General features: G+C 44.0%; 1 protein-coding gene and 1 long non-coding RNA gene across 2 annotated transcripts in view; one reads left to right on the top strand and one right to left on the bottom strand.

The window, feature by feature from the left end:
- The first annotated feature begins 6430 nt into the window (after nt 1–6430).
- Nucleotides 6431–13122, top strand: part of bahcc1b (BAH domain and coiled-coil containing 1b) — a 68705-nt gene continuing 62013 nt past the window's right edge. The window contains exon 1 of the mRNA XM_047338261.1: nt 6431–7095. The gene's annotated coding sequence lies outside the window, so the exon portion shown is untranslated. The remainder of the gene's footprint in view (nt 7096–13122) is intronic.
- On the bottom strand, nt 10254–12906 carry LOC118100375. The gene is made up of 2 exons (XR_004694431.1): nt 12718–12906; nt 10254–10472 (listed from the first exon to the last, which is right to left on the bottom strand). It is a non-coding gene; the product is annotated as an uncharacterized LOC118100375 (long non-coding RNA).

The following is a 13122-nucleotide window of genomic DNA, read 5'->3' as shown; positions in this document are numbered from 1 at the left end:
ACTAAAAGGCAGCCCCAGAGTTTTCAAACTAAAACGGGGCCAGCAGCGTTTCCAAGCATTTCCGTGTTTGCGTCTCTAAAACCTCTGGAGTATCGAGGACGCCAGAGTTGCATCAAAGCAGATACAACTGTACTCACCTTGATAATTCTCAGAGGTTTCACTCATTATCTGCACTCAGTAAAGCACACACCTCTGCAAAGACCCGACAGTCTCCTTAAGTTGGAATCACATCCGTCTTTATGAACACAGAATCATTCAAAAACCAAATAAAAGCCATGTGTTTAAACAGGCATTCAGTTGACTTATGTGGACAAGGTCTGTCTCTTTGCACTTTATTGGACTCTATATTGTTCTTTTTGTGCGTGTGTGTCTTTGTTTTATTGTTTTTACATTTTGCATACGTGTAACTCTGTTTTTAACTTCTTTGGCCTGTGAAAAGTGCTCTACAAATAAATTACTTAAATTCAATCAAGCTCCACCAAATTGTACACGGTCGTAAATATCAGTCTTCTAAATATGCCTGGTTATTTTCATCAAGATCCATGAACTATTCCATGGGAAAGCGGTTAGAAATGACTAAATATGCCCTATCTTGAAACGCTAAAGAAAGTGATTGAAACAAATTCCTGGACTTTCCCCCTTTGGCCGCATCTGTTCCAAAACTTCATGCTTTCTCTCTTGGCTCATGTCCCATCCTTCAACCAAGTTTAGTGGAAATCCATTCAGTAATTTTTTCATAATCCTGCTGATAAACAAACTAACGGACGGGGCAACACAAACATAAAATCAACAGAGGTAAAAAGTGTGAAATTGGTTCGTATTTTAACGTTTTTTTTTTTTTTTTATAGTGACCCAGATTTGCCCTTTATACCATTAGACCTTAATTTATACTCTTATCTATAATCAAAAAAGTAACAGCAATATACTGGGAACAAAGTCCTGTGTGTCTCACTATCAGCAGTTTTTATTCTTTGTTCACTTCAAACTCTTTAAAGCTGCTTTCACACACACACTGCACTCTTGACATTCTCTTGAAGTTATCCAGAGAGGTTGTAGGTGAGAACGCAAATGTCAGAGTCAGCTGTTGCGGACATTTTACACTTTACATTTTCCCGCCTGCCCGCCTGTAAAATGTCCGAGTGAGCCCATGTGAGAAAACGGCAAAATATTGTCCGTAGGATTCTGTGTGACAGAGTGGGTGTGTTGATGAAGTTTCTTACAAGACAAACAACACAAATGCAAAACTGATAAAACAAAATAATACAAATATCTCAGAATGAAGAGGTGCCGTAGAAGATGCCGACGAAGACGTCAACTTGGAAAGAAAAACGAAAAGCTTTTGGTGAAAAGGGCTGATGCCGGTGTTAGTGTGCTGTTCATAAAAACACGTGATTTTGGAGGTGGAATTTATACGTCATGCCCTGTACGCTGTGCCACCCCTCGTTTGAATGCCCTGGATCTTTTCCTGTTGCGTACGTGTCTTTGAAACGCAAAGTTCATGTTGATCTCATGTCTGAAAATGGCAATTTCTTTAACCACTTGAAAAATGTGTTTACACATTGCTGTGCTTCTTCCCTGAATAGTCAACATCCAGCTCTGAGCCTTGTTATGGTGAAGCCCTTGATATTTTGGTCATGTTTGGGTTTACTAACTCCATCTGCAGATCTGTAATAGCAGTCAGCCCCGAGCGTCAAAAAGCGACATTTTGGGTCAGACCAGAGGCCGGAAAGCAAAGAAGAAAAGAAAGACGGCACCAAAAAGGCAGAGTAAACCTGAGTTGGCCCTTTTGTTGCATGAACTGGTTGGATCAGTGTTGAGTTGACCTCTGACCTCCCAGCTGGGCCAAAAATCGGTTCCGACACACATCTCCCTTTTTCCTCTCCCGGGGCTGCAGCCACTGTGCCGATCACATGACTCTCTCTCTCTCTCCGGGCCCCGGCCATGCCAGGCCGCGTGATGCTTCTGCAGATGTGGAGAGAGAGAAAAAAAATTATAAAAGGAAGAAAAGAAGTTTTTAGTGAAAGATTGGAAAGGGAACAAGGGCTAGGGGGTGACACGGAGAACAAGCGAACGCGTCAGCAGACAGCGAGGAGGGGAGTGGTGGTGGGGGGGTCCACAAAGCCAGCTTTGTTTCTGTTCTGGCTTCTGCATTAGCAGCTGCAATAAAAAAAAAAGGCTCAGAGAGAAGAGGATGCGTGGAGGGGTGAATGGCCTGGCATGACGTTTAAGAGACGTCTCTGTTTGTCACTTTAGCACACTGCGTTTTAATGTGGCTTCATGGAATATGCATACTCGCCATAATTCATATGGAGAGATGAAAACCTACACCACACATCGGAGATAAAGGCAGCACTGTGCGTCCAGTGATGTCACGCTCTTTTATGACTGATGTGCATTACAATATGAGAGAGCAAAGATGAAAGAATTTAGTGCCTTGGCAAGAAGTCATATCCCAAGATGCTTTGCTCTCTTAGCTCACCCCTTTGTGGTCGTCTCAGTTATGCAGCTATGCTCACCTGTGGGGTCACTGGGCCTCTATAAACCCGGAGGAGTGTGTGTGTGTGTGTGGGTGTGGGTGTGGGTCTCTGTGCGTATGTGTGTGTTTGTGTGTTTATGTGTGTGTGCAGTGCACTTGCCTCAGGGGCCAACAGTCTCCGAAAATCAAATGACCATGTAAACTGCAGAGACCGGCACCAACTTTAGGTTCTGGTGGCACCTTGAAGTGTTTTCCATTTGCTAAAGAAGGAGCTGGCCTCAAATTGGAACCAGAGACAGGTTTAATGTCTAAATCTTAACCTATCGCAGCTGTGTCACTTACACACACACACACACAAATATCAGGGGTTCACACACACACACACACACATGCAGCGAGCGAGCATTCTCCGAACACGGTTAAGAATGAGCAACTGTGCTACACCGCAGCAAATGAGAGGCATCACGTAAACCTCAAACATTTGTCCGCGTTTATCAATACCGCCATATGTGTGCAACATCAGCTTAAAAGCCTGTCGGAAACGTGTCGTAAAGGACAAGTATTGTCTTCTCTGCAGCTGCCAGGTTCGGTAATGAACGTTACAGATGTTTCCTGCGTGAATGTGTTTACTGCATAATGACACAGAGCGCGACAATTTTCGGTAAACAACCTAGAATATGATGCTATTTAAGGATCTTCACAACCCCAGAGCAAAGAATGTGTCCCACTTAAGATGTTTTAGAGCCACAAGACAACTTTGCTCCAACAGGTGCAACATGTAGGATCCGCAGCGTGAGAAGGAGGCCAGGAGTGAAAACCATGCAGACACCTCTGATAGCATCTCGGTGAGACGAGTTTACCCAACACAGGCTGAGTGTGAAGCCGACAGGGGCCGGGACTGGTCCGGGGTTTCGCTCTCAACTGGTCTCGTCTTGTTCGAGATCGTCCTGATGATTTGAGGCTGCAGGCGTTGATGCAACCGAACTGTCTGTAATTAGAGGTGTAATAGATGGAATTGCATGGCATCAGTATTTATTACATTGTCCGGGTCAGATGCGTTCACAACAGGAAAAATATTCCGAAAATGAAGGCGAGGGGTGGAGCCTGGATAGAGCAGGCAGGACATGGCGTGTAAGTTCTGCAGCAAAAATCAAACGTACAGCACAACACGTCAAAATCGTTCAGATCCCATTGTCTTACCAAGTTGACATCTTCATCGGCGTCTTCTATGTGTATGACACCTCTTCTTCATAGTAAGATGTTTGCATTCTTTTTCCGTTGTGTCTTTAAAATGTCATAAAGACATCCACTTGCTCTCTGCTGTTTTCTCACGTTGGCCCACTCATGATATTTTACCAGGGGGCTAACAGGAAAAGTTCCGGAAGATGTCTGGAGCATCTGACTTGGAGCAGTTTATCATAGAGGGTAATAAACAGTTTGTCTTATTTGGAGACGTTTCCAATAAATAAATAAAAATTGCTAAACTATAGCTTCAAAAGAGAACAAATTCCCAACACAAAGTATTTGCAGAAAAGAGAATCGGGTCAAACTTGAAAATATTGGTAATGGTTGGGAGTTATTCAATAAAGATCAAAAACGCTTGATTTTCCTCGAAGTGACAGGAATAGGATTTTCAAATAAAACAAAACATTCCTGTGTAACTCTCTGAAAAAAAATCTTCAAGCGTATGTGAAAGCTTTTGAAATTTAAACATGTGGTAGTTCTAATGAGAATCTAAAATACCACATTATGGGATATTTATAAGAATATATAGACCAAATGCATGACCCACAATGCAACAGTAGGTCATCACAGAGACAAATAAAGGTCAGGTCCCTTGGTGGGTGGGGTCTGCTGTGCCCCTCCCACTTCCCCTTCCCATAAATCCTTTCAAAGGCAAGGCCCAAACCTTAGTAGAAGGATTTATGTGTGTATTGTTACTTCTGTTCTTGGGAATAGTTTTTGGATGGGGACAACAATGGTTTGGGAAAAGTCACAGTTAGAGTTATTTAGCTTGAACTCTGGTCAGTTTGTTTAAGTGGGTTTGCCTGCTGGGGCCTGGTGGAGCATATTTCTTTCTGGTTAAATGGGAACGTCTGATGGCACGTTGAAGTTCTCATGTTTGAGCGCAGTTCATGGACCTTCCAAAATATTATGTACCCAAGGATGCCTGTGGGCCGCCGTGTGCTGTTGTGAGCCTATATTGTTCCATCAGGGCTCTTGTGTTATTTGGGTGGTTTTTACTCTGGATTCGGCTTCCACATTAATAATTTACTTTTAGATTTATTGGAAAATCAAGTCTGGATGAGGAATCATGAATTAATAACATCTTGATGTTTAAAATTATAATTTGTTTGATATGACATTTTTTTGTATGAGATAGAAATTATTCGAGTGTTTCTGCTTGTGACTGAGTCACAACTATTCTTTTTTTGCCGTTAACATTTAATTGCATTTATTTGAAAATTGCAAATAGGGAAGTGTTTTTTTTCTTTCTAAATTCATGACCACAGCTTTTACACTGCGCACAGAGTAAACCTCAGTAAGTGAACCCATGCAGACTAATTAGAGCAGTTATTCTAATATGGGCTGCATGTAGGGCGAGTTTGCAGCGAATTGAATTAAATTGAGGGAAACCTGTTCTTCATTTTTGCCAGACCCCCCTGGACCCGCCCCTCGGGGCGCCTGGAGGTACCCCGCACCCCAATTCGAGGATCCCCCTCTTCCCCCCCTGAGCACGACCCCACGGTTCTCTCGGCCGCGCGCCTCTGTCCCGGACGCGGCCACGCACGGGTTAAAGTGGTGACGTGGTGCTCCCGAAGCGGTGACCCGCGGGGGCAGCCAGCGGGGGCTGCAGGGGGAGAGGAAGACAGATCCGAGGCTGGGGTCCTGTTTGGGAACAGAGACTCCAACGAGCACCGCAATTATTCCTCTGCGTGTATCCAAGACGCAGCTCGTGTAGATTACGCGTCTTCCGCATTCATCTGCAACCTGCGGCTGGTTTGCGCACATAGGTATCAGTAAAAACGCCTTTTTTTCCGCGTGGAAACTGTTTTTTTTTTACTGCAGGATTAGTTGCTTTGTTTCTTTAGTGCAGAGCGACACAGCGAAGCAGACCGTGCCTCCCTTTCTGTGGAGCGAACACGGCGCAAGAATTAACTTTTACGCAGAAACTTGTCTGGACCGTTTGGACTTGATCAAAGCCTCGCAAAAATGCCATGGACTCTTTAACGCATGTGCTAAATGTTTATAGTGTTAAAACAATTGAAGCCGTGTGCGCATGGCATCGGGCTGTGTGCATGCTCCATGGGCCGGGGCCGCTCATCCCGGCCGGGAACAAAACGCCTCTGAAAGTCGGCACAGTTTTATATAGCAGGCGTTGTGTAGCTGGTGTTGAATTTTAAAAAAAAGGTGGGTAAACTGTGACCTCCAGCCGGTAATTAGGCCTATCGTTTGACAAACAAATATCAGTGAGATTTCCAGAAGAGAGCTTTTTAAAAACTACTCCGTAAATAAAAGCTACCGCAGTGAGCTGTGGCCTGGCTTCCACTACACCCAGACTGCAGGTTGGCGCACAGAGAGCGGGAGGATGGCCCCAAAAACCCGTGGTTCACTTTGATTAAATGGAGGACAAATCTGTCTTTCTGTCTGGATACCAGAAAGATGCATGTGTGTGGGTGGGGGGATAGGCCTTCCGCCTCCTCCACATACTTCTTCTCCTCATCCACTTTGACGCACAGGTTCAGCACAATCACAAATGCAAACAAAACAATACTGGACAGAAAGAGATGTGTGTGTGTGTGTGTGTGTGCGTGTGCGCGTGTGCCCGTCTATAGTTATGAGGGCCGATTTTGGTTCCATACCATCCTTGTGAGGACATTTTGGCTGGTCCTCACAATTTCAAGGGGCTGTTTGAGGGTTTTAGGGTTAGAATTAGGTTTGGGTTAGGGTGGTTCGTTATTAGTTGTAAAGGGTTAGGGGCTAGGGAATGCATTATGTCAACGAGTGTCCTCACAACTATAGAGAGACGTGTGTGTGTGTGTATGGTTACTTGTAAGATATACAGTATCTTTGTTGGTGAGGATGGAAGTGGGTGTATTTCTGCACAAGCGTGCTTGATGATGTCCCTCTGCCCCCTCCCCTGAATAAAAAAATGCGAGGAAGCTCCCTTCTAGTCTCTCCTAGACCAGACGAGGAGAGAGAGTGTGCATGAGAAGGAGTTTCTCCATCGATTTTCTGTTTTGGTTTTCAGCTCCATTGTGAGAAAGAGGAACAGAAAGAAAGAAAGAGAGAGAGTGAGAGAGAGGGTTGACGCGTCATCCAGACATAAATTTGCTATTATACAGCCTCACGGAGGATCACGTCCACAGGATCCGGCGCTTGTGAGTCGGGAAAACCCCCTCGGTGGATAAATCCAGCAGAGAGCGACAGTAATGCGTACAAGAAGCGCGGCGCTATTTGAGTCCATACGTTTCTATGTGTGTTGGTCTGGATACGTCGCGTAGAAGAAGCCGGAGTTGACAAGTTTAGGAAGAAAGAAGAAAGACTCGTTTTTGTTTCCTTTTCAGTTCACATCCTTAAATAGTCTGATGCGCTGTATGGAGACGCTCGTTTTATAGGTAGGTCTTTTATTTTGTATGTTTAATTATTTCATATGTGTGTCTATTTACTGTATTTTTCAGGAGTTTTGACACTTGCTGTTTATACCACTAACGCTGTTTGGGATTGTGGTTCCAGGGTCGAGTATGTGCCAAACACTAACTAAAGGAAAACAATATTTATTTGTATGATTTTTGAAATACAGTGATTACGCGATTGAGGTGGTTTTTGTTTCATTATAGGACTAAAGCTCAGGGGGAACTTCTTTGCGTAATCGTTATTCCAGGCCTCCAACAAACCTGACATTGTATTTAATCCCACTTGTTAAATACCTGACTGTGTGTGGATGGATGCAGGTTTTTATGAGTGGAAAAAAAATCTTAATCCCTTTCTTGAACGTTGAATATGCAGTTGGGGCCTCTGTGGGGGCATGTGCCAATATAGTGGCACACACACACACACACAAGGTGTTTCAACCATGTGAAGTTGGCTGCTATTGTCAGGGTTACTCATATTATATGAAGTTGCACGGTAACATTGTGTAAGGATACTGCGTTACTGTTCACTTAGTTCTCTCGGTTTCTCCCACTCACGCACGCACGCACACAAACAGACACACACTTTTGTGGACGCCCTGTATGACTTAGTTTGCAAATAAAGACGAAGTTAAGTTCATCGATGCATCCATTCAGATATCAGAGTCTCTTATAACATATCCCCATACAGCCTATATGACTTATTACCTTGCATTACTTTAACTGGGTAATATCCTGGTTAATTTATATAATTGCTGCCGCAGACTCGCAGTCACATATGTCTAATTTACGAATAATTGTGGTTCTTGTCCTGGAGTCACGTCAGATATAATGTTCACATCCGCACGAAGTTTATCACATTAGCACTTTAGCTGCAGAAAAGAAAACAAACTTCAGCTGCACAGTCCAGTGTGGGAAAGTCTTACATTTAATACCTGCTTCGTCCCATCACTCAAACACACATTTTATTTAATTATTTAAAAAAATTTTTTTTATGGAATCTTGTTTTACACATGAGTACACCGTGTGTACATTTGGTAAAAACATTGTTAATTTTATAGCAATATTATAATATAGTTTTGTGTATAAATCACAAAGTAATAAATTGTTATTTTCTGGATCAGACAGTGGTTATTGGACGCCTGTCTGGTTTAAAGTTAGTGGATTGTGTAGTTACTTTTCTCTTTTCAAAGTTTAACTTTGTGCACAGCAGGTTGTTCAGTTCCAATTGTTTCCGTCTGACTTGCAGCGTCAAATTCAAAATCAACTTGTTCTTAGATTAGCTTTCTCCTGAGAGACGATCCAGGCGCAGGGGTGTGATGTGATAAGGTGTTTTGGATAATCTTTAATCAGAAATACGGTTGAAATGGGACCGGTTTGGATGAGAAACAATCTGTTATAGAACACAAGGTTGAAAATGTTTTTGTGTGTTGTAAGTTTTCTGAAATCCTGTTTCTCCTTCTGTCTCATCTCGAGAGTCAGTACAGCAAGTTACAGTTAAACTTCTGAATCACGCAGAGAAATGTGTTGCAATATCACCCTTTGTTTTTGTTGAAAGAATCGATTGAATTAGTTGAATATTTGAGTGATGAATTGCATGGGGTCACGTGACCTGTTGACCCCGTGCCCCACACTCGAGCAGTGTTGCACTATGTGGCACAAACACTTTTACGCATGCTTTTTTTCGTTTAGAGATTTTCCAGTTTGACAATATGCGTTTTATACAAATATACCAAAAAAAACCCGTTTTTATCACAGTCATATGATCATGCCTGTGCCTGCATTTCGCAATGAGGAGGAAGTGCTGTGGGAATCTGGGGGAGACGACGAACGCGCAAGGAGCTGGTGTGTCACACTTCAAACACAAGATGTGTTTAATCCCATTACTTGCGTGCGTAGTATTAACATTTCGGTCGCTGTTAAGATTCAATTCTCCTCTTTTTTTTTGCACATGAAACTACTATGCACCCACACGCACACAGGACGGAACGCTATGGCTGTTTACGTTCAAATGGTAATGATAATTAAAGCCTCCACCTGCGTGTTTTGATGGCCCATAAATAGACGCTGGCGCTTTCATCTCAGCCATACAGGCCTGGTGGTGGTTACAGCCGGATATATGGCGGTGTGACAGGTACTAATTTGGTGCCCAAGCTATTCCCCCCGTCACCATCATCATCATCATCTTCTTCTTCTTCTTCTGCACTATCATCCTCTTGATCTAAAGGTGTCAGTCTACGTGCGCCTTTAGTCTTACATGCGCACAACAGTTCCCCTCCTTAATTTAGGCACTTTTAAAACGTTTTGATGGAGAACCACAACATTTCGCTTATTTTTCTTTCCCATCCGATCCGACCCCCTTCACGTCTGTGAGTCATGAGCTCCTCTCCAGCCTATCTGTCAGGGTGATCAGAGATAGCAGCATCTGTCCAGCGCACACAGCGGAGAAAAGGTCATGTTGTTTTTGTGTCCAGTTGACTTCCGACTCCATCGTGTCTTCTTCTTCTTTTTCTTCTTCCTCTACGCTGCTGCAGATGGCCACCAAAACAAACGGGTTTCAGAACGATGCAGCCATTTCTCCGCAAAGCAACAGCCTTGTTTCTTATATCAGCGCCACATTTCTAATGCACTTTTACGCACTTATGTGGCTCCATTGTCCTATTGGGGTTGCGCCACCTTCACGCAACCGGAGCGTCTCCCCCGGTGGAGGCAACCTTGTGTGGAAATTCTCATCGGTAAAGCGCGATCAAAAATAGTGCCAAGGATGTGACGGTTGCCCTGCATGGAGGGGCCTCCCGTGGAGACAGCTCTCCATTTGGACCTCATTTTGAAACCAGCGTCGCCAATGTGTTTCCCGTTGACTGCGAACGCTTTCTCTTTAATGTGGTCCCGTTTAGACGTTCAGATGTTTATTTAGATAATGTCGAGGACGCATTCCATCTGACTTTAAACAGGCTACATCCACTTTTTAAATGCGCGTAAAATAGCGTGTTCACCTTTCATTTTACGGAGACATGACTCTCCGTGAGGTAAAGTTGCAAGAGTTCACGTTCACAAAAGGCAACACTGAAATTACGCACGTCAGGCTGAGCCAAAATGTGGTCTTGCGCAGCCATGTGGGTGGAAACGAAAGAGGCAAAATCTGAATTTAACACCATAAATGATGTTTTTATGATTTATTTATACATTTATTTCATTCGATTGTGACATACAGACCGCACTGCGCAGTCGCCACACCTCCTCCAGAACTATAGGGAGGACCGTGCCTCGGCTGGCCGCGGGGCTGGACGGCAGGAGGGAAAAAAAGCTGCCGGGATGTGTGGCTCCCTCGCCGCGGAGGAAGAGGTCATGCACGCCGGGGTCTGTAGAGTGTGAGGAAGAGAAAAGAGAGGGGGAAGAAGGAAGCAGCGAAGAAGGGAAGGTGGAAAGTGTCAGTCAGGAACGCTTCATTGCTCGAGGACAACTGCGCACAGGACCGGTCTGTTTCAAGAGCAATCAGTCAATCCGCATTAATTACCCCCACCCCACCCCCAACACACACACACACACACACACACACACACACACACACACACACACACACACACACACACACACACACACACACACACACACACACACACACACACACACCCACACGCTCGTGCTGGCACACGGACCAGTAGAGGTTGGGGTGCCGTGTGTTTTGCTTTCTCTCTCTCTCTCTATCTCTATACACACGCACACTCACATTAGTCTATGCACGCACACGCACGCCCAACCCCCACCCTTTAAGTGAAAAAGAGCCAATAAAAATCAAGCCATAAAGGGCTTTTCCTTGTCACTAAATAAATTAAATGCAGATTTCTGTTATAAGTGGCGGACCCCCTTTGTGAGCTGCGGAACAAGATTCTTTATTGTCCCCCTGTCATTAGTGCCGAGGACAACACTGCTGAGGGAGAGAGGATGGAAACCAAGTCCTATCAAAAATAAATGCATATAGACAATGTATACTCCACACAGGCAATGGGTAGGCTGCTGTCTGCATTGACATTTCCTGGCAATTGCCCTGGTCCTGATATGTCTTCAGCTGTTGGAATCAGAAAGTGACAACATGCTTTATTATAAAGCACATGAGATCAAACCTATTTAAAAAGTTACCCATCTAATTGTCCTGCTACAGAGGCCGAGCAAATGGGTGTGAAGCCTGCTTGTATTTTGATGGACAGAGTTACACAACTGCACCATACTTTATTATTGTCATTTTAATATACATTCTTATGCATTAGTGGTAATTCCCAAATATCTAGTGGTCGTAGAGAGTTTCAATTTCATATAATTTGTATTTCTTCCAGAATATTGGGAGTGTGTGTAGCCTGTGTGTGTGTGTGTGCGTGCACGTGGGTACTGCAGCCCATTGGAGAGGGCATGCAGGGCTGTGGAATGCAGGCTGCTGTGTAAATGGGAAAAGAGGGTAACGATTATCTAATTACAGACATGATAAATCTGCTCGCTTTGGCGTTATTTGATTTGAATTATGTATGTATCAATTAATTTCACTGTATATGGCTGAAAGTCTAGTTTTGCTCGTTGCAGAAAATTCATATTTAGCCATATATATATATATATCTATCGACTGAAGAGCAGCTCAGTTCTGCCTTGGTCCAGTTATGTTGTGGTTGGGGCTGGAGCAAAGCAATGGGAAGGAGTGGGTCTCTGTTATAAGTTCAGTTCACACAGTCTGCATTTACTTTATGAGCTGCATGTGTCTGCATGTGTCTGGACAGGATAAGTTAAAAAGCACACATATGAATAACACGCTTTATTTATTTTGTATAGCCTATTTTTTTTATTTAGTGGTCAAATATCTACATCTATATCTCTCTATGTAAACTGTATATATTTATATATATATATATATGAGTGTATATGTGTAAAAATTATATATATATATTATATATATAATATAATTATATTGTATTTTTATTTGCAGCCTACTTTTTGTATATTTGTTAAAAATATAAAGCATAATTTATTGCAAAAATAATTCAATATTTTAGAAATTTTTTGTGTTTTTATATTTGACCTTATCCTTGTTTATGTTACAATCTTGTACTGAAACGCTCGCCTCCAAAGTCCGTCCCTCTATTCCTCCCCTCAGAAACAATGAATGAGCTAATTCATGATTATAAGTGACCCACCGGTGAGGCTGCAGTGTGACAGAGGAAATGTTCACTTAATCCTCACTTACACTTGGCGATAAAATAAAAAACTTGAAGTCCACATTTCAGACGCAGGCAGAGCAGTGTGAGCTGAGTCCTGACCGTCTCTCACTGTGGCTTTTTAACACGCAGCAGAGAAAATCCTCCATCACTCAGATCGTCAGCAGACCTGTGTGTGTGTCTCTCTCTCTCTCCTTTGTTGTAAAAACTTTTCTCGCTCCGTGTGTGTGTGTGCGTGTGTGTGTGTGAGGAAGAGGAGCTCCCTGGCAGCAGCAGCAGCAGCAGTTTCCCGGTTCTTGCTGCCGCTCTGTCCTCCATATTCCCCCCCAAACACACCGTTGTTATTGCACCGTTCCGTGGACGGAGCGTCTTGGTTCGATACCACGTGTAATTTCCCCTCTCTTACCGTATTCCCTTTGATTGAGTCACTCTTGACTCTGCTGCGGCTCGGGGGGCCAGCGGGGCTCTCCGTGGGGGCCGCCTTGAAACCGGCCCTGCTTATCTGCTTTCATCGTGGAGCGCGGGGCCGCCTTGAAACCGCAGGGGCGGTAATTGCTTTTTTCAGGCAGCCCAGTGCGGACTGGCCAGCAGCCAATCAGAGCCTTGTTTACACTCGGTGATTGACAGCGCGCTGGCGAGGTGCCAGCCAATCGGGCGGCTCGCAGAGGCGCGGCCCCGAGGTTTTAACCCTTTGCCTCCGCGCGTAAACAAACGCGCACGTCAGCCTATAGCGGCTCATATATTTCGACATGGAAACACACGAGCCCGGATCCTTCCACTTTTAATTGGCGAAATTAGTGAACCGTGCGCA

The sequence above is a fragment of the Hippoglossus stenolepis genome, chromosome 21, assembly GCF_022539355.2.
Source record: "Hippoglossus stenolepis isolate QCI-W04-F060 chromosome 21, HSTE1.2, whole genome shotgun sequence".
NCBI classification, from domain to species: Eukaryota; Metazoa; Chordata; class Actinopteri; order Pleuronectiformes; family Pleuronectidae; genus Hippoglossus; species Hippoglossus stenolepis.
Note: the sequence above shows the minus strand (reverse complement) of the source record. Positions and strands in the feature narration are given on the sequence as shown.